The following is a 19,423-nucleotide window of genomic DNA, read 5'->3' as shown; positions in this document are numbered from 1 at the left end:
TGCATTTTTCTTCAAGAAGTGTCAGATTTTCAGAAAATCGATTATTACAACTTTTAAGATCTTTGATTTCTATAATAAGATCTTTGCATGTAACTTCTTGATAAAAAGCATCTTTTAAATGATTACTTTCAAATTTTAATTTTCTAAAATCTTTCTTTAGAACTTTATGCTTTCTAACAAGTTTTTCAAACTCATTGCAAAGATTGTTGTAAGTTTTTAGAAGATCACTTTCTGATTCGGGTTCAGAAATACTTACAGTGCTTTCAACATTCTCATGGATCGTTGCATTTGTTTCGTTGATTCCAGCTTTCTGTGTTGAAGTCAAGTTCTGATTTCTTTAGATTCAGAGTCAATAGTAGCCATCAGACAGATATTAGCAATTTCTTCTTGATCATCATGACTTTCAGGATTAGAATCATCTGAATCACTCCAAGCAGCTACAAAAGCCTGCTTCAGCTTTTCTTTCGTTGACTTCTTTTTTAGTTTAGGACAATTAGGCTTGATGTGTCCAGGTTTGTTGCATTCATAACAAACCACTTCAGAAGGTTCTTTCTTAGGCAAGTTACTATTTTTAGATGGAAAGTTCTTTTTATTAAACTTTTTCTGTGGCCTTCCACCCTTTCGATAGAACTTTTTAAATCTTTTAGCAACAAGTGCTAAATCATCACTATCAAGATCAGAAGAACTTTCTTCACTAGAATCTACCCTCAAAGCCAGTCCTTTCTTTTTCTTATCTTCCGTTGTCAAGGAAGATTTCATTTCTTCTGAAACAAGAGCTCCTATAAGATAATCATAAGTGACGGGAGTCTCTTTGTAATTCATAACAGTTCCTATAGAATCCCATTTTCTAGGTAGAATTCTAAGGATTTTCTTAACAAGATCATCTTCTGAAATTTCCTTTCCGAGAGTTCTCAAAGGATTAACTATATTGGTAAATCTAGAATTTAGTTCTGCAATAGTTTCTCCTTCTTTCATACTAAACATTTCATATTCTCTTCAAAGGATATTTATTCTGGATTCTTTTACCCTATTTGTACCCTCATAGGTAACTTTAAGTTTTTCCCATACCTCTGTTGCAGATTTACATCCAGACACTTTGTTATATTCAGTTGCATCTAAAGCACAATGAAGAATATTAATGGCTTTTGCATTTACAGTAATGTCATTCCAGTCACCATCGGTATATTCTTCTTCAGTTTTTCTAACTAGCTCATCTCCTACAGTTTTCATGAGAATACGAGGACCAGTTATAACATTTCTCCAACAATTTATATCAACTGATTTCATAAAATTCTCCATTCTAGTTTTCCAGTAAGAGTAATTAGAGCCATTGAACAAAGGAGGTCTAGAAACAGATTGTCTTTCTAAAGAAGAAAGAGGAAGTGGGGTTGCCATGGGATCTTATCTCTTAAGCGGTTAAGCTTCGGTAAGTCAAGAGCCAAGGCTCTGATACCAGATTGTGGGTCCCGAATATATATGGCACAACCCAAGAGGGGGGGTGAATTGGGTTTTCTAAAAACTGAAATAAATTTTAGAAATTCCAAACAGAAATTAGAATTCTAAGCACAGCGGAAAACACACAGAACTTCGTGAGAATAGAATATGGATTAGAATATCCTCACAATGTTCTAATTATAAAATATAGAAAGTCTGTGCGAAGTGCAGCTATTGATTAGAACAGCTTCTCACTGACTTATACACTATGAGAACTTCTTTATGAAGGAAAGTTATAGAAATTAGAACTTCCTCATAAAGTTTGAGAAAGCGAATAAAGCTATGTGAATGACAGTTATTAAATTCAGAACTTCTTCACAGAGCCTTAATCAAAAATCAGAACAACTTTATGATGAAGAGCTATCGAGATTAGAACATCCTCATAAAGTTTAGAACATTAAATAGAAACCCAATCAGTGAAATATACTGTGAATAGAACAACAGTTAGAACATGGTATATTCACTTAATTAGAATACCAGAGTTTTAATGTTCAGAAAAGATAAGACTTATTGCCGTTTTAAAACATCTGAATTATTAACAATTTTAGCGTTTCAAAAAAAAAATTAAACAGAAGTGTTATAGAGACAGTATAAAGCAAACTTCAGAAATAAAGAGATCAACACCGAGAATTATAGTGGTTCGGCACTAACTCGCCTACATCCACTCCCCAAGACGCATCTTGAGATCCTCAACTAAGTTATCTCTTTTAAAGGGTAAGAGACAAACCAACAGTACAAGGCAATAGATCAAAAACCTAGATCTACCCTTTTGTCCCACTAGATTTTCCAAAGGTTCTAGTTAACCTCAACCCTTTCTGTTTTTGGTAGAGTACAGAAAACTCGATTCAAGACATTACTATCCCACACATGGAAATAGCTTCTAACCTAAGCTATTACACACAAAAGTTTAACAAATAAAGAGCCTGTCTACTATAGATTATACAATCTAAATAGACAGAAAGAAACGCCCATATAAGCACAGGAAAAACAGTTTTATCAGATTAAAAGATCGATTAGAACACAGAACTGTTTTTCAAAAGAAATTGTAAAAAAATTCTTTTCACTTTAAATATGAAGACGCTAAGTATAGAGATGAAAAGAAAATGGGTGTAGAGAGTAAGTTTTGAGAGATAAAGATTCGTTCAATGAGAGAGTGCTCTTAAAACAAAAACTCTTACTTCACTAAATGTTTAAGGCGTGAACGTTCCTTTATATAGGAAGCAAAGAAGTTGTCGCTTTTTGGAAAGAGATTGAAACCAGAATATCTTCTTTCCTTATTTAGAAGATATGAAAATCTTTGTTACCAAAAATTATTTTATCCCTTTTTGGTAAGAGAATAAAACCCGATTTTCACTTTCTTTTAGAAAAGATTTTCGGCAGCATTTATTTTGGAAAGATATTTTTGCGGAAGGATACTCTCACTAAAACCGAAAGAGATTCTCTTTCGTTTTTAAGGTAAGAAAAAGTTTAAGTACTTTAAGTTCTTTCAAAATATATTTCCGAAAAGAGAGTGATTTGTATTACCAAAAACATTAAGAGAAGAAATCTCTTTAGTTTTAGGAAAATAAATCTTTTCGATTTAAAGGAATATTTTCGAAAATAAATTATTTGAAGAAAACTAATTTTCCGAAAAATATTTTTGAGAGAGAAAAAGATTTTTGTGCTCATATATGGATTTTCTCTCTATCCTACAAAGTTTCCTAAATTCCTAGCTACTAGGTTCTTTGAATATCTTCATACTCAATGTATGACTTGCCTTGTACGATTTCTTTCCATAGAAATTCTGCATAAAATAAAATTAGCACAAATAACATAATTTTAAATTTATTTGTTTTGAATTAATCATCAAAATCCGAGACTTAGAAATTGACCCTTGAGCCAACAAGTGTGGATATTCAAATTTATAAGCCGGTTTGGGTGTGGGTAGTGCAATTTTTACGATACTCGCCCAACTTCCATCCTTAATTTTCATGAGAAGAAATGAGGCAAAAAGGGAAAAAAATATTTATTACTCCCATTGTCCCAAAAAGATGGTCCACTTTCTATTTTTACACATATTAAGAAATATAATTAAAGGACAATTTTATTCATATAACTTTCCTATTATGTTCATCTTAAATAACACGTGAGTAATTATTATATTATAATAATAACTAAGAAATTAATGAGGGTTATTGAAAATAAGGTAAAATTTAATAAGGGTATAGTAAACAATTTAAGGATTAACTATAATGCAAAAAAGGGAAGTAGACTATATTTTGAAACAAACTAAAAAGGAAAAATGAATTATCTTTTTAGGACGGAGGAAGTAAAATTTTAAGTTATTTATTGTTTTCCTCAAAATATATCACATTGATGATGGTTCTAGGGTAAGAGGTAGACGTAAATGTTAGCGTGGACTTAATTAAAATGAGAGTGAAATGAAAATAAATGATTTATATAGCCAACCCTTGCTAATTTGGGAGAAGGTTTAGCTATTAATATTGTTATAGCAAAATATATACTCCTCTCTCAAATTGTTTGCACTGCTGACTTTTGCATAAAGTTTAAGAAGCACAATAATTATAGTGTCACATCATACAAAATATTCTTATTTTTCTAAAATTATCCTCCTTTAAAACAAAATGGTTATTTTAGAATTTAAAATTAGTTATAAAGATGGGCGTAAAAGGAAAAGTAAATATCTCTTAATTCAATTGGACATATATTTTGGGATATCTAAACATGAAAATATGGACAAATATTTTGGTGTGGAGGGAGTATTATATTTTGTTCATCTGTTGACAAACAATCGTCTATATATAGGAATAGGCAACAATATTTCTTTAGTTTAGACATTCAAGAAATTTAGAGGTTTTGTTCCAATGCAAAATGATAAGATGGATCAAGATAATGGTGAAGGTTGATGATATATATTTTGATAATTATGATAATTATTATTCTACAATATTGAGTTTTGATTTAATTATTTATGGATCAAGAAATGAGATTTAATTCATATAATTATTATTATGATAATATATATATTTTTTATTCTACAATATTGAGCTAGTATATTTCATTATTTGAGTATTTCAGTTTTGAATATATATATATATTTCCAATGATTTTCTCCAAAATGTTTTTTTTTCTTATTTTTTGTTGCTTTTCAATTGTCTGAGTTTTGATTGAGTTCCTTATTTATATATATGTAGTTTATTGTTTTGCAACTTTAATCTAGATATACCATTGTCTTTTATTCATCGCCTCATATTCATATATATGTAAATTTTATTTATTTATAATTTTTAATTCATATGATAATAATTATAATTATATTTTTTTTATTCTACAATTATTGAGTTAGGATATTTCATGATTTGAGTATTTGAGTTTTGAAAGAGTTTCACTAAAACTAGGTAGAAAAATGTAAGTATAATCTTTATTTATTTATTTGTTTATTTATTTATTATTATTATTATTATTATTATTTTGCCAAGAGAAATCTCTTTGAACATTTTCACCTATATTAAAATAATATTCTTATTATGGGTCCTATTATGTATGGCATAACCCAAGAGGGGGTGAATTGGGTCTTTAAACAAATTAATTTTTAAAACACAAGATCATAATTCTATACCAGCAGAAATAGAAAGCGTTTATGAGAGTCAGTTATCAAGCTTAGAACTTCCTCAAAAGACTTTTGCAAGATTAGAAAGACTTTGTGAAGAATAGTTATTATATTTAGAAACTACTTCACAAAGCTTGTGCAAGATTAGAAAACTGATTAAAACTTTCTACTAAATATAAAAGGATAGATTAGAACTTGGTAAAAACACAATACAAAAATCTAGAGTTCTAAGGTTCCACAAAGATAAAGCTTATTCACGTTTAGAAACAAAAATTTATTAATAACTTTGCATTTTTGAAATGATTAACATAAATGTAAACAGAATATAATCAAGCAACACTTCAGAAAGTAAAAGAAGATAGTCACAGAGATTTATAATGATTCAGCACCAATTTGCCTACATCCATTTCCCAAGACTCGTCTTAAGATCCTCCACTATGTTATCTCTTTTCAAGGGTAAGAGACAAACCAACTTTACAAGGAAATAGATCAATACCTAGATCTAACATTTGTCCTACTAGATTTTTGAAGGTTCTGGTCAACCTCTACCCTTTCTGTTTTGTAGAAAACAGAAAACTCAGATCAAGACATTAGAATCTCACAGAAGGAGAAAGTCGCTTGATAACCTTTTTCACAATAGCTGTTTACCTAAGCTATTACACCATGTTTTTTGTTTTAAAAACCTCTAGTCTACACTAGATTACAACAATCTATATGGATAGAGAGAAACCCAATTATAAGCACAAAAAGAACAGAAAACAAATTTTTAAAACATAGATAAAGTTCAGAACTGTTCTTTAGAAAAAGTTGTTATTAGATTTCTTTTCTCTTAAAAATATTTCTTGAAGAATATAGAAGAAAAGAAATAAAAGGGGTTGAAGAGAGAACTTTGAGAGATCTAAAACTTTTAACGATGGACTCTTACTCTTGCCAACTATTTTGAAAGAGAGAAAAATGTTTTTATAAGAGGAATGAAAATCCAGTCAAAAACGATAAGATTTGTCTTTTAATAAGCAATAACTATCTTTGATATTTTAAAATCAAAAGTCAATGCACGAATAACTTTTGTGGAAACTAATTCAATAGTTACCGAAAATATTTTTTCCAAAATCTTTTCCACTTAGGTATGCGTAGATTAAAAAAAGCAATGATTTGGGCTTTTCCTTTTGAAGCATTTATTGAGAATATTTCAAAAATAACTTTAAGAAAGATAAAAGATATTTTGTGTTTATAAATAAAATTTCTCTCTATCCTACATTAATTTCCTAAGACTCCTTAAATACTAACCAAACAAAATATCTTCATTGATCTTTATGATCTTCAAATAAAAGTCTTAGATTATAGGATCTTCAAATCTTCTCAATAATAATTTCAGCATACAGTAACTTTAGCACAACAAAAATATTAAATTTATTCTATGACATCCTACTGAGTCGAGTCATTGCATAAAGTCGAGTTAAGTCGGGCTGAACCAAACCCGGTTGGGGTAGAATGGGATTATAAGTGGACTTACTTGAATGAGACAAAAAGATCAAAGTATAAGGATTATGACTTACTTGCACTAAAATATAAAGCTTAAGTATTAAGTTGTAACCTATTGACAATTGAGGTACCATTTGGTAATTTTACACATACAATCATTGATATTTTGGAGCCCACCCGTGATTACCATTTCATTTTCCTTTCTTCATCCTTATCTTCATCTCCTTCATCTCCTTTACTCAAATTCCTTTCTTCTTCTTCTTCAAGTTTATCTCCATCAATTTTAATGGTATTCAAGCCTTAAATTCAACCTTTATTCTATCCAAGTAAGTAAAACTTCTTGAATTTCATAATTGAGTCATTTGGTGATATTTTTAGAGTGTTCATAAGAATTCTTATGTATAGGAGAAGTGAGCTCAAAGGTAGCAGAAAAAGGAAGCTAAGAAGATTTCAAGCTTTTTGAGTGCAGGTTTGATATCTCTTTTAATTTACCACTTTCCTTGTATGAGAACTTGTGTGGTGTGTTGATAATGAGGAAATATGTTGCTTAATGTTGAGTCAGAGGACTGGAAATGGTGAGAAAGCATGGGATGAACTGAATAAATGAAGTTAATATTGAGTTTATACTGAAATAGGTTTTGCTGAAAAAGTAACCAGTAACTTCACCTTGATTTTGACCCTATTTAATGATGGAATTAGGAAGTGGCATAGAAGAGTTATTTGTTCCTCTATGTGTTAACTATCCGTGGGTTTTTGAATCACCTAAATCGGAGTTATAAATTTAGATATGACCAAAATAGTACACACTGCGCATGCTGGAAAACACGACTCGCGCTCGCGAATTTCATGGTCGCGCTCACGAATTGTGCCTGTAAACTCTCTGACTCTCCTGTGTGCTTCTCGCGCTCGCGAATTTTCATGGCGCGCTCGCGAATTGTGTTCTGATGCTTTTTTGGACCTCTTTTTCTCCGAAATTGTATTCCTTTGCTCAAATTTTATTCCTACAAACATTTGAAAACAAAAAGACAAAATGAGCAAATGTATAAAAAAAATGCAATCATGCAAATGATGTGAAACTAACATAACACAAGTTGCCCGCTTTGCGAGGCTATCAACATATAGGTAAGCAGTATGGTTTATGAATTTATAAAGCAATTAATATGCTTTTGTTTTATATATTGACATACAGATAATATGCTCCATTGAGATTAGGTAGAAACCACTTAGATAAGACTATGTCGCGACATAGGATAGCAGATCTGCGCCCCATACAGTTTGGTACTCCGGCTACAGGCCGTTGAGTGGATATGATTATATATAGGCCATAGCAGCCCAGTCATACAGTATTCATCCAGTTTCATACAGTTCCTCTTATCACTTTGGTTTCACTATAACCTTATGGAGCCATACAGTTTTATTGACTACAAATTGCATAATCATACAGTATAATGAGCAGCAACTATGATAATGGAAGTATCCTAATATGTGTGTTACATGTTTATTTATACATATGTGTGTGCTTACCTATTTCTTTATATGTTGAGATATCCACTGAGTTTTATTACTCAACGAGTTACTTGTTTAACTCGTAGGTTTTGAGACTGGACCGTAGAGAGTTATCTTACAACTGCTGCAGTTCATCTTTGGAAGACCCAGTCTTCAGGGTAGCTACTCATTTTGATATTTTGATTCTGTCTATCCTTATCATGGCATGTACAGGGCACATAGTTGGGCCCATTTCTTTTGGAAAACTAGTATCATGTCTTGTAAATATTAAGTACATATCTATATTTTCCTAATGTAGAAAGCAACAACATGATATTATATTCAGCATACATTATGATATCAGCATGACAGGACATAGAGTCAACCAGATTGTAGCGTCTCGGCTCGGTTTATTCGGGTTAACGGGTGAACCGGGAAGGGATGTTACAAATTTTGGTATCAGAGCCCTAGGTTAGTTTCGCCGGGCTTGAATGCATATGTCAGTGTACATGCCATGACTACCCTAATGAACTAAACAGTTGTTCTTCTTTTAGGAGGATGTCACAGGAAGGTGAGAGCGAGTCACACGCCTCCAGAGCAGTGGAGGTTGAGGCTGTAGTAGCACCAGGTCAAGAGGTGCTGTTAAAACAACTTGCGGATACTTTTAGATAGATTGCAGGGGTGATACCTCAGGCACCAGTAGTAGTAGACAGAGAAAGAAAGCCCCCACTAGAAAAGCTTAGAAAATACGATGCGAAAGAATTCAAAACTAGCAAGGATGACAGTCCAGAAATAGCTGAGTATTGGTTAGATGGGACGTTGAGAGTCCTGGAATAGTTACAGTGTACACCAGAGGACAAGTTGATTTGTGCTACGTCATTGTTGATAGATGAGGCATACACATGGTGGAATACTGTTAAGTAGAGAGTATCAGTAGAGCAGCGTACCTGGAAATTCTTTTTGGATGAATTCAAGAAAAAGTTCATCACAGAGGCTTACCTTGATGCTAGGAGGAAGGAATTCTTATACCTTAGGCCGAATAGAATGTCAGTTGCAGAATATGAAAGAGAATTCACCAGACTTAGCAGGTATGGTAACCGGATAGTGGCTACAGAGGCCGAGAGGTGTAAAAAGTTCCAGGAAGGCCTGAACAATGAGATTTAGATGGGAGTGGTAGCTTCCCGATTCAGAGAGTTTTCAACTTTGGTAGAGGCAGCTCAGGAGATAGAGCAAATTCAGGCCAGTCAGCGTACCAGACATCAGCGGTCTCAGTAGAAAAGAGACCAGACTCAGAGTGCACCCAGTACATATCAGTCGGAGAGCAAGAGATTCAGAGGTGCTAGTATTCAGCTTATTTTAGGCCTCCCTTTAGCCAAGGCAGAGCTAGGGGTGTTAACGTGCCAACGATGTCAGTTGTGGCTAGTTCTGCCGGTGGTAGTCGAGGTTCAGGCAGAGGAACTGGTAGAGGCACTGGTAGAGGTGCAGAGTCAGCCGGTTACTCTTTTCCACCTTGTGAGCATTGTGGCAGATAGCATGGTGGATATTGTTGGCTGGTGACTAGTAAATGTTGGATATACGGAGCATCAGACCATCAGAAGAAGGATTGTCCTAAGAGGGCAAAAGTTCCTACACAATTCATAGCAGGCAAAGGTAGGGGTGAGACCTCCGAAGGGTAGAGACAACAATCAGAGACTGTGGATAGACCCGATACCAGAGTTCCAGCAGGGTCTATGCTATGCGAGCCAGGGAAGATGAGGAAGCTCCAGATGTAATCGTTGGTGAGTTTTCTTTATTTGATCATGCAGTTTATTCTTTAATTGATCCTGGATCATCACAATCATACATTAGCGTACCTAAACCTTGGGTTAAAGGGTTAGCAGTTGCACATGTGAGTCAGGGTATGTTGGTGTGAACCCCTACCCCAAATATCATAGGCATGTGAATGCATGTGACTAAGGGTAGAAATGCACGTGAATGTATGAGTCGCCACCTTGTTTAATTATTTTAGGGTAAACTAGGAAAAACCCTAAGTGACTCCAATTTTAATTAACCTAAATGCTAGATTAATTAACCCAATGTAAGGCATGGTCTACGAACCCGAGGTGGATCCTGAGACTATGTCATGCTGATGAACTAACCAAAACAAGGAATGCTTTGCAGGGTAAATGATGCAATTGGACCAATGAAAGTGTTTATGTGATTTTGATGATTTCGACTTGCCGCTCGGGGTTAAATCCCAAACGTGCCTACGTACTTCCGTTTGAATGGAAGATCAAAGTCAACGTAGTTCGATAGGCCTTCTTTGAAGGGTTTTGAATGGGTATGCTTAATGCATGAGTGTGTGTATGCTTCGTGCATTTTGCTTAGGCATTTTGCCAAAGAATTGATTGATTTGATTTGGCGTTTGTTGCCAAAATGTTGATCGGGCAATTTTATTGCCAAAAATTGACTGATTTAAGGCTTCTAGCCAAAAAGATTGATTTAGGCAATTTGATTGCCAAAATGATTGATTTTAGGCGATTGTCGCCTAAAATGATTGATTTTAAGGCTTTTAGCCAAAAAAAGTGATTTAGGCAATTTGATTGCCAAAATGATTGATTTTAGGCGATTGTCGCCAAAATGATTGATTTTAAGGCTTTTAGCCAAAAAGAGTGATTTAGGCAATTTGATTGCCAAAAAATGTTGATTGGGCGATTGTCGCCAAAATGGATTGATTTAGGCATTTGTTGCCAAAAATTGATGTGATTTAGGCGATTGTCGACAAAATTGATTATTTTAAGGCTTTTAGCCAAAAAAAGTTGATTTAGGCAATCTGTGTGCCAAAAGCTGATGATTGGGCGATTGTCGCCAAAAATTGATTGATTTTAAAGCTTTTAGCCAAAATAAGTTGATTAATTTTAAGGCATTTTGCCAAAAGATTAATTTAAGCGATTTGTCGCTGAAAGTAGTTAATCTAATTTATAGGCAATGTATTTGCCGAAAATCGATTAACCGAATTGTAATGTAAGCAATTTATTGCCGGGAAAAACGTGTTTGAATTAAAGCTTTTTTAGGCACAATTATTGATTAATTGGACTTAAGCCAGATTTGTTCGAAATAAAGGCGATTACACCATAGCTATTAATTAACTAGGTGTTTTAAGCCAATATTGTCGGGTTTAGGCTTTAATACCACGATTATTTATTAACCGGGCATTCAGCCTAAATTTATTTAATTGAGGCAGTTTATTTGCCTAAAGATGTCATGAATGCATTTATGCAGTTATAGAATTATTAGGAGTAGAAGAGAAGAATGTATGACATGCTAAAATTAAATAGGTAGAGTTTTAGTTCATGTACCTGATTTAATCGACGGCCACTTCTTAACTCCAGGTTAAGCTCCTCGTTAAGGGAATATTAATTAATTTAATTTTAAATGACCAAATAGCAAAGCAAGAAAATAATTAAAGCTAAACTAAAATGCAGAAAAGCAGTAAAGAATTGCAAGGAGCGTCGGGGAGAAGGAGCGTCCGTCAACACAGACTGAGTGAGTCAAAACGGAGGCCCCGGGGCCAATTTTATAGGAAAAAAGGAGACCCGAGGGCGGGCGTGCCCGCCTCAGGGGGGCGGGCGGGCGTGCCCGCCCTTGAGGGCGGGCGTGCCTGCCCCAGAGGGGGCGGGCGTGCCCGCCCTTGAGGGCAGGCTGGACTGCCCTTGAGGGTGGGCGTGCCCGCCCTCGAGGGCGGGCTGGACTGCCCTTGAGGGTGGGCTGGCCCACCCTGGGGGGGCGGGCGTGCCCCCCCTGAGGGCGGGCACATGGACCCGTGTACTTTTTTTCTCGTTCCGGAGGCTTTTTCGGGAGTTCCGGACCTCCAAAAAATATTCCGGGACCAGTTTCGCGATCCTCATAATTTTCCGGACATTTCAAGTACCATATTGGCATACTTTCGGTGAACTTCCAAAATGGCCTTTGGTCCGGTCGGACTGTTTGCAGTCCGGGAAAATTGGCTCTTCGAGCCTAAAAATTGGGTATTCACAGGCGACTGCAGCTGCTGTCGCCGGCGGCTGCCGCCGCCTTTAAGGGCGGCAGCCACCGCCGCGACCGGGAAAACTGGCTTTTTGAGCCTCAAAATTTGAGTATTCACAGTTGCCCCCCACTGGCTATCATAAAAAATGCCTTATGAGAGCCAGTGGCTGTCTGAAGGAGCAAATTTTGAGGATGGGCAGAGGAGGAAAACCCCGCCGTGGTTTTTTTCTATGAAATGAAATGATCAAATGCATGGATTTATGTTTGTTACTTAAAGATGTTTTTGCCTCTTTGAGGACTTAAAAAGAAATTTTGCCTCTTAGAGGACTTGAAAAAGAGGTTTTCCCCTTAATGAGGGCTTGAAAAGAGATTTTGCCTCTTAGAGGACTTGGAAAGAGATTTTGCCTCTTAATGAGGGCTTGAAAAGAGATTTGTTTTTTTCTTTGAGAACCAAGGGTCCACCTAAAGTCGAAATGATCCAATGGCTTGGTTTTGGATGAAAAATGGTTGGTTATTGGTTAGGGTTTCACCCTAGGTTTTATGTAAAAAAAAGTTAACCATTAACCGGGTTCTACCCTGGGTTTGTGTAAAAGAGATTGACGATGGTTGGGTTTCACCTTGGGTTGTGCATGTTGTTTTTTTTTTAACACTTGCCCCTGAATCCGACTTGGAGGATTTTGCCCCCTGCTTGAGAGAATTGATGCCCTTATTAGCTGAAATAGAATTTCTTCTTAATGAAAGACTAAAAATTCCGTGAGTACTTCTGTGATGGGAGAATGGTGAAGGTTCTTATCACTTCTTACCCCCAGAATGGTGCTGACCATGGAATACTTCAAGACATTGGCGTTGTACTTGTCCAACCGATTGAGGAATCAAAGAGAACAAAGCCACTTATATGACTCGAGGAAACGAACAATGTGGATGACATCGCTCGGCTGAAAGGATCGAAGAAACGATGGTCCGAGTGGAGATGAGGTATTAAAGAATTACCTCGCAACGATTATGTTTGACATTTTTTAGGGTTGTTTTGGAAACCCCGGGGATTGAATTGACATTTTCCTCTCTCTCTTTTTTTTTCGAGGAATGACTCAAAGAATGACGCTTTCAAAACGAACCTTTTTTGAGAATGACTCGATTTTTGTGACTCGTTGTGGAATGACCACTGGTGATGGAGACTTGATTTTAGAGACTCGATTTAGAGACTCAAATTTTTCTTGTAGTGAATTTTGACTCGAAGGAATTCAGTGGTTCCTGGAAAAAATGATTTATATACTCCTGAAAAGACCTTTGAAAGCACCTTTTTTCTTTTTGCCTTAACTTTTGCCTAGTAGCCGCCCTTACGGGTTTTCAACTCTAGCAGGCTCTTTGCCCTAACTTTTGCCTAGACCGCCCTTTCGAGTTTTCAGCCTAGCGGGCTCAATTCTTGCCTGAAGCCGCCCTTTTGGGTTTTCAACTCCAGCTTTTATTTTTCTTTTCTTCTCTTTTTTTTATTATTTTTATTTTTTTATATTGGCAAAGAGAAAATGCTTTTTATTATGCAGACCTATATTTGTGACCGCGCCTTTGTGGCTGCCTACGTATCTCCAAGAACTCTTCGGGGGATGGGGAGAATCAGGTCTTTCGTAGTTCCTTCCGGGATGCAAACTTCGTGCTCGGTTGGTGAGGAATTCATCTCCGACTTGATGTTAGCGCGGAATTTGTCATGGTCAGCCCACCTTGGTAGGTATTGTCCGCTTTGGGCCACGCAGGCCCGCACGGTTTTGTCCCTTGGGCCAGGCTTTTCAACCCACCCCAAAAGGCGCCTACCAGGTTAAGCTACCACCCCTCTTATGTACTGATCGTGAACCTTGTGCGTAGCCGATGTGGGATTTGCCTAAGGTGAGTGCACTGCCTCTCTGCAGCCACCGCTCACCCCCCCCCCTTAGGGACTCAGCGCCCACGCTGAGGTTTGCCCCACCACCGGCCAGAGGAACAAGGCTTGGCTCTGATACCACTAAATGTAACACCCGCCACCCAATCCCGAGAGACTCGACGGCGGATGCCACATTCGGTGCCGGAGACACCGTCTTAACTTAACATATAAATCATAAAACTAAAATTTTACATTAGAAGTAATTGGGTATTCACAAGTTTCACGAGTATATTATTTTTTTTTTATAATAGAAATGTCATTTCATTTTCTTATCTTTTTTTTTTTAATATATATACATTGGGAACAATCCTACAAAAATACTGTAAGAATATCCCTTTAAAAACTGAGCTCGCCAAACATGTGAATACAAAATACTCCCAATGAAACTCCAAATGTCCAACATCTCCAAATAATTATTATAACACAACAACACTTTTATGTTTTCATAACTAAATAAATCCTCAATAGTATTTTCGATTCATCAATTACTTGCATTCATTATAGATATCAAGTCTTAATGAAGTAATCATATCAACTGACTTAAAATATTTCATATTCACTCATTTAATAAATCCTATGCTTATCTCCAAATATATAAACCAAAATAATTTATTATTACATATAATTCAAATAACATAATCTCCAAAAAATGTAATAATTATACATGCCATAATTCTTAAGTACATAAATCTCAATCGACTACTACCAAATTAGTGACTTCTGCTTTGATAAGATGCTTCTACTCTTCAAGTAGCAACCACATCTTCAACCTACGCGTGATAAAAATCGACGCGCTGAGTATAAAACTCAGTGGTGCTCATAATTCACATACTTACCAAAATTGCGATGGCAACTTACTTAAAACACAAATTTCGTAAAATCATTTATAATCATAAAATCTCAAATATTAACATGCATTTACATTTATAGCAAAAGAAATATCAAATAAACTATGAATTAACAACATGAAGAATTTAATTCTTTCAACTCATAAATTCATTACTTGCACATTTATTATACCAATACATATACTATTTATTTTTAAAACCTTGTACCGGAATATCATGCTTTGAAAATTCATTTGATAACATAATCATTAATTTCCAAAGTAAAGTTTATTAAAATAATATGATCTCATTCGTTTAATTCAACTACTTTGAAAACAATAAGACGATTATAAATACAACTATGTCTTCATTCTTTTATAGCAACAATAAAATGTTATTTTTCGTTAAGGCTCATACTCATGCAGAATGAACATAAGCAGATTTGATCGTGGCCTATGTTAGCGCCACCCCATCACATACTCGTGGCCTATGAAAGCACCACCCCCATCACACAATCGTGGCCTAGGAAAGCACCACCATGGCCTATGAAAGCACCACCCCCATCACACAATCGTGGCCTATGAAAGCACCACCGTGGCCTATGAAAGCACCACCCCCATCACACAAATAAGCGCGTCCGCCTATTTATAAGGGCTGATAACCCTAGCATATGATCATAGCTTCACAATAACAAAATCAATCTCATCATACCACGTTTCAATCATACATAGTAGAGCCCAAATCAAAATCATTCTTGCACAAAAGCAATAATTCTTAATCAAAAACACTTCATTACTTAATACCCATCACTTCAAAATTTCTCAACTTACAACTTACACAAATTACCACATTCTTTTTAAGATAGTATATATATACAAAGCACTTACGCCTTAAATACCCATTTCGTTGTTAAAACTCTAAACATATAAAAGTTATCAAATAATCATACTTATGTCATATATATAATAATTATGTAAGCTTTACTACACTAAGGTGGTACCAAGGGGAGGAATTTCCTTCTCCAATCACGCATGCTAACATAACTCTTATGCACAAAAGTATCCATTTCAACCCTCATCATGCATTATCTAAATCAATTCCACACCTTTCCAATTTATATCCATTTAATCATATCCACAACAACCCTTCTCACACTTGCATTTTATTTTTGTCAAATAAATTCTAAAACATACAAATAATCAAGAGCACTTCATCACACATGATTTATACATACTTTTATCCAAATAACCCTTTGATTTAGGACATAGAAAATTTCCAGCATTAATATCACCTTGACCTTTTCTGGGTTTTTAGGACATAACTTGAGTTATAGATTTCCAAATTAAGTGAAGTTTGATTCATTAGAAAGCTAAGACAAAATTCTACAAATGTTATCAAGGGACAACAGCCCAGATCAATCTGTAATATGGTGAAAAAAGGCTAGGAACACAGACCAATAGTCCAGACCTGATTCAGCAGCACTAATTCCAATGTTTATCCAATTCCTACTTATCCAAACACTCAAATCAAACCAATCCAAAACCAGAGAAGTCTCAAGACACAGGGAAACAACTCTCATGAAGAACTCAGAATATAATCTTATCATTATAGTGGTCAAAATGGGCACTCAATTCAGTGATGCATGTAGCCCGTCATAACAGAGTCAGTTTGGGTTTTTTCAGCCATAAGTTGAACTATATATATCCAAATTGGACACAAGAGGATGGGTTGGAAAGCTAAGAAGTAGACCTATAACTTTCATGAAGGACTCAGACACAAAGGAAAACTCGAAAGGATCGAAAAATAGTCCTTAATCTCACTCAATAACATTTTTCCCAATTTCAGCTTACTTAAATCATATACAAGGTAGGGATTTCTACCACATATTTCATACTCATCATACATCATCTTAAGAGCATAAACCAACAAAGAGAACAAGAAATCTTAAGGCCTTTTTCATCAATAGGTTCTGCCACTTTTGGAAGATGAAGAAGAAAATGTTTTCCTCATCAATTCTACATATAAACATGCTTAGAAATCTCCCAAGAACACATTTATACCACCAAAATTCAATAATCAAATCATTTCATATAAAATTCCCAATTTTCACAAAATAGTAGAAACTTCACAAAATCAAAAATTTAAACAAGGTAGGAGGATTTATGAACACTTACTTTAAAACAAGCCTTAGCAAGCTTAGATTAAAGCATTCTAAGCTCCAACTTTGCCTTTACTCCTTGGTAGAGGTTTCCTAAGCCTTTGGCTTTCCAAGTTTCTTGAAAATAATCACCACAAATCACTTCTCAAGCTTTAAACTCTAGGATTGATTCCTTAAATCAAGTTAAATGGGTTGAATTTGATGGATTTAGCTAAGGATGAAGTTGAAGAAAAACAAAGAGAAGAAGAAGAAGAAGGAGATAGCCAACGCCAAAGAGAAGAAGAAGGAGAGAAAGTGGTTGCTCAAATTATTGAGCACAAGGGTATTTTAGTCTTTTCTCAACATTGGATGGCTAGGATTGAGTCAATCTAATCTAATGGCTACAAATATTCTCCCAATTAAATTCCTTCAAAATATTATTTAACACAATAAAATCCTCAACTTTACTCCATAAAAATAATTCATCTAATTTCCTTAATTAATATAACACCATTTCAAATTTACTCCATACAAATATTGCCTCTAATTTTCCTTACTTAATATCACACCTTAATTAACTATTCACAAATTTTCTAAATTCTCTAAAAATATTTATTACTTACTTTCTACCCATAAAAATAATGTATACATACTCCAAAAATATTATAGAAAATATTAAACATACATAGTAATTTTTCCGGACCAAAATAATATTTATTCCCGGACCGATGATACTATTCACAGACCGATAACTTACTATTTTAGACACAGAAAAATGGGGCGTTACAGAATTCCTTTCCGTCTTGGTGCGAAATTTATTTCCGACTTGCTGTTGGGGCAAAATTCAATTTCGCCTTAATGCCGATTGTGGAATTCATTTCCGATTTGATTTCTTCGGGATTCCTTCCCGACTTGATATTAATACATAATTCATTTCTGACTTGATTTTTTCGCGGGATTTCTTCCTAGCTTGATGTCTTTGCGGGATTCCTTCCCGACTTGATGTTGATGCAGAATTCATTTCTGACTTGATTTCTTCGCGGGATTCCTTCCCAGCTTGATGTCTTTGCGGGATTCCTTCCCGACTTGATGTCTTTACGGGATTCATTCCCGACTGGATGTTGATGCAGAATTCATTTCTGGCTTGATTTCTTCGCGGGATTCCTTCCCGACTTTGATGATGTTGAATCAACTTATTGACTCGAGCTCGTATGATAGTGATGACCCTAGGCGAATCTGACTTTGTTGTTGTAGTGGTTTTACCACTGGTTGACTGAAATATGACTTGTATTCATCACAAAGAGTTTTGAATACCCACATTGTGGTGGTAACTTGAGTGGCTTGAGTGTTGAAGAAGCTTTTATGCTTTGAGTTTGCGGCTTCGCCATGTTTGAATTCTTGAGGTTAATTTGATTCCTTTTCTTGAACTTTATCTTCCTCCGAATTCGAAACTTATTTCCTCAATGGTTCTCCTCTCCATAAGGAATTTTGAGGAGACTCTTCCTTTTCCTTGTTTTGAGAAATGGTCCTTGTTTATAAGGACACTTGTACTTGTGCCATGCTTGGCGCTTGATTTTCAAGGTGTTTGTTGTCATCCAATTTGTGGAAATGACTGCTTCTTTTAACTTGCTTTTTTTTTTTTAAATATGAGCAGCCGCTTGATCTTTGTCCTTATGGCTGAAATGATTTGTGATCTACCCTTGATGGGCTTGAATTTAACGGAGAGCTTGCAGTTGACCCGTTTTTGACAACTTAATTTCCTGTAGCTTTGTCCTTGATTTCTTTCTTTTGTGCAGAAGTTCCTTTTGACCCATTTTTTCTTTTGCTTGTTTAGAAGCGGCCTCTCCATAAAGAATTTCGAGGCAACTTGATTCTGAGATGACTTGAGTAGTGTATGGATAGCATTGCGACTTCGTGCAGACCCAACCCAATTCCAAACATAACTTCTTTATTCTGTCGCTTTTAAGCTCAAAATTCAGACACCTCTCTGTCGGAGCATCTTCCATTCCTGGGTTTTCGGAGAAACCATTCTGGCCCTAACCCCTTCAATCGGCTTTGCCTCGGTACTGTTTGCAGTCTTGCGTACCCTTTGCTGGATCCTTTCCATGATTACCCTTCAAAACTTCCCCTTTGATGGTGCTTCTTAGGATGCCCCCAGCTTTGATTGATGCCGAGCAAATGAAAGGATGAATGCATCTTCCTTTGCCAATTTTTATTATCTTTTTTTTTTGTCATCATTTTTTTTATTTTTTCAATTTTTTATTATCTTTTTCGATTTTTTTTTTGCTTTCACAGGAAAGGATAGGGAAAGAGTATAAACATGATTGGAACGTAAACTGATCCCTTTTTATTGATAAGACAAAATTTTGTGTACAAAAGACACTTAGATTTACAAATTTGAATTGAATGAAAAAAAAAACTTGAATGGAAATGAAAATGAAAAGAAAAGCTAGACCCTAAAAGATAGACTC

The 19,423-nt window shown here is 35.4% G+C and overlaps 1 long non-coding RNA gene across 1 annotated transcript; it reads right to left on the bottom strand.

The window, feature by feature from the left end:
* Positions 1-14,583: 14,583 nt before the first annotated feature.
* Positions 14,584-17,466, bottom strand: LOC149494722 (uncharacterized). The gene is made up of 2 exons (XR_016321822.1): positions 16,990-17,466; positions 14,584-14,758 (listed from the first exon to the last, which is right to left on the bottom strand). It is a non-coding gene; the product is annotated as an uncharacterized LOC149494722 (long non-coding RNA).
* Positions 17,467-19,423: the final 1,957 nt, after the last annotated feature.

This window comes from Jatropha curcas, chromosome 7 (assembly GCF_041381405.1).
Source record: "Jatropha curcas cultivar XTBG-Jc1 chromosome 7, XTBG_Jcur_1.0, whole genome shotgun sequence".
Taxonomy (NCBI): domain Eukaryota; kingdom Viridiplantae; phylum Streptophyta; class Magnoliopsida; order Malpighiales; family Euphorbiaceae; genus Jatropha; species Jatropha curcas.
Note: the sequence above shows the minus strand (reverse complement) of the source record. Positions and strands in the feature narration are given on the sequence as shown.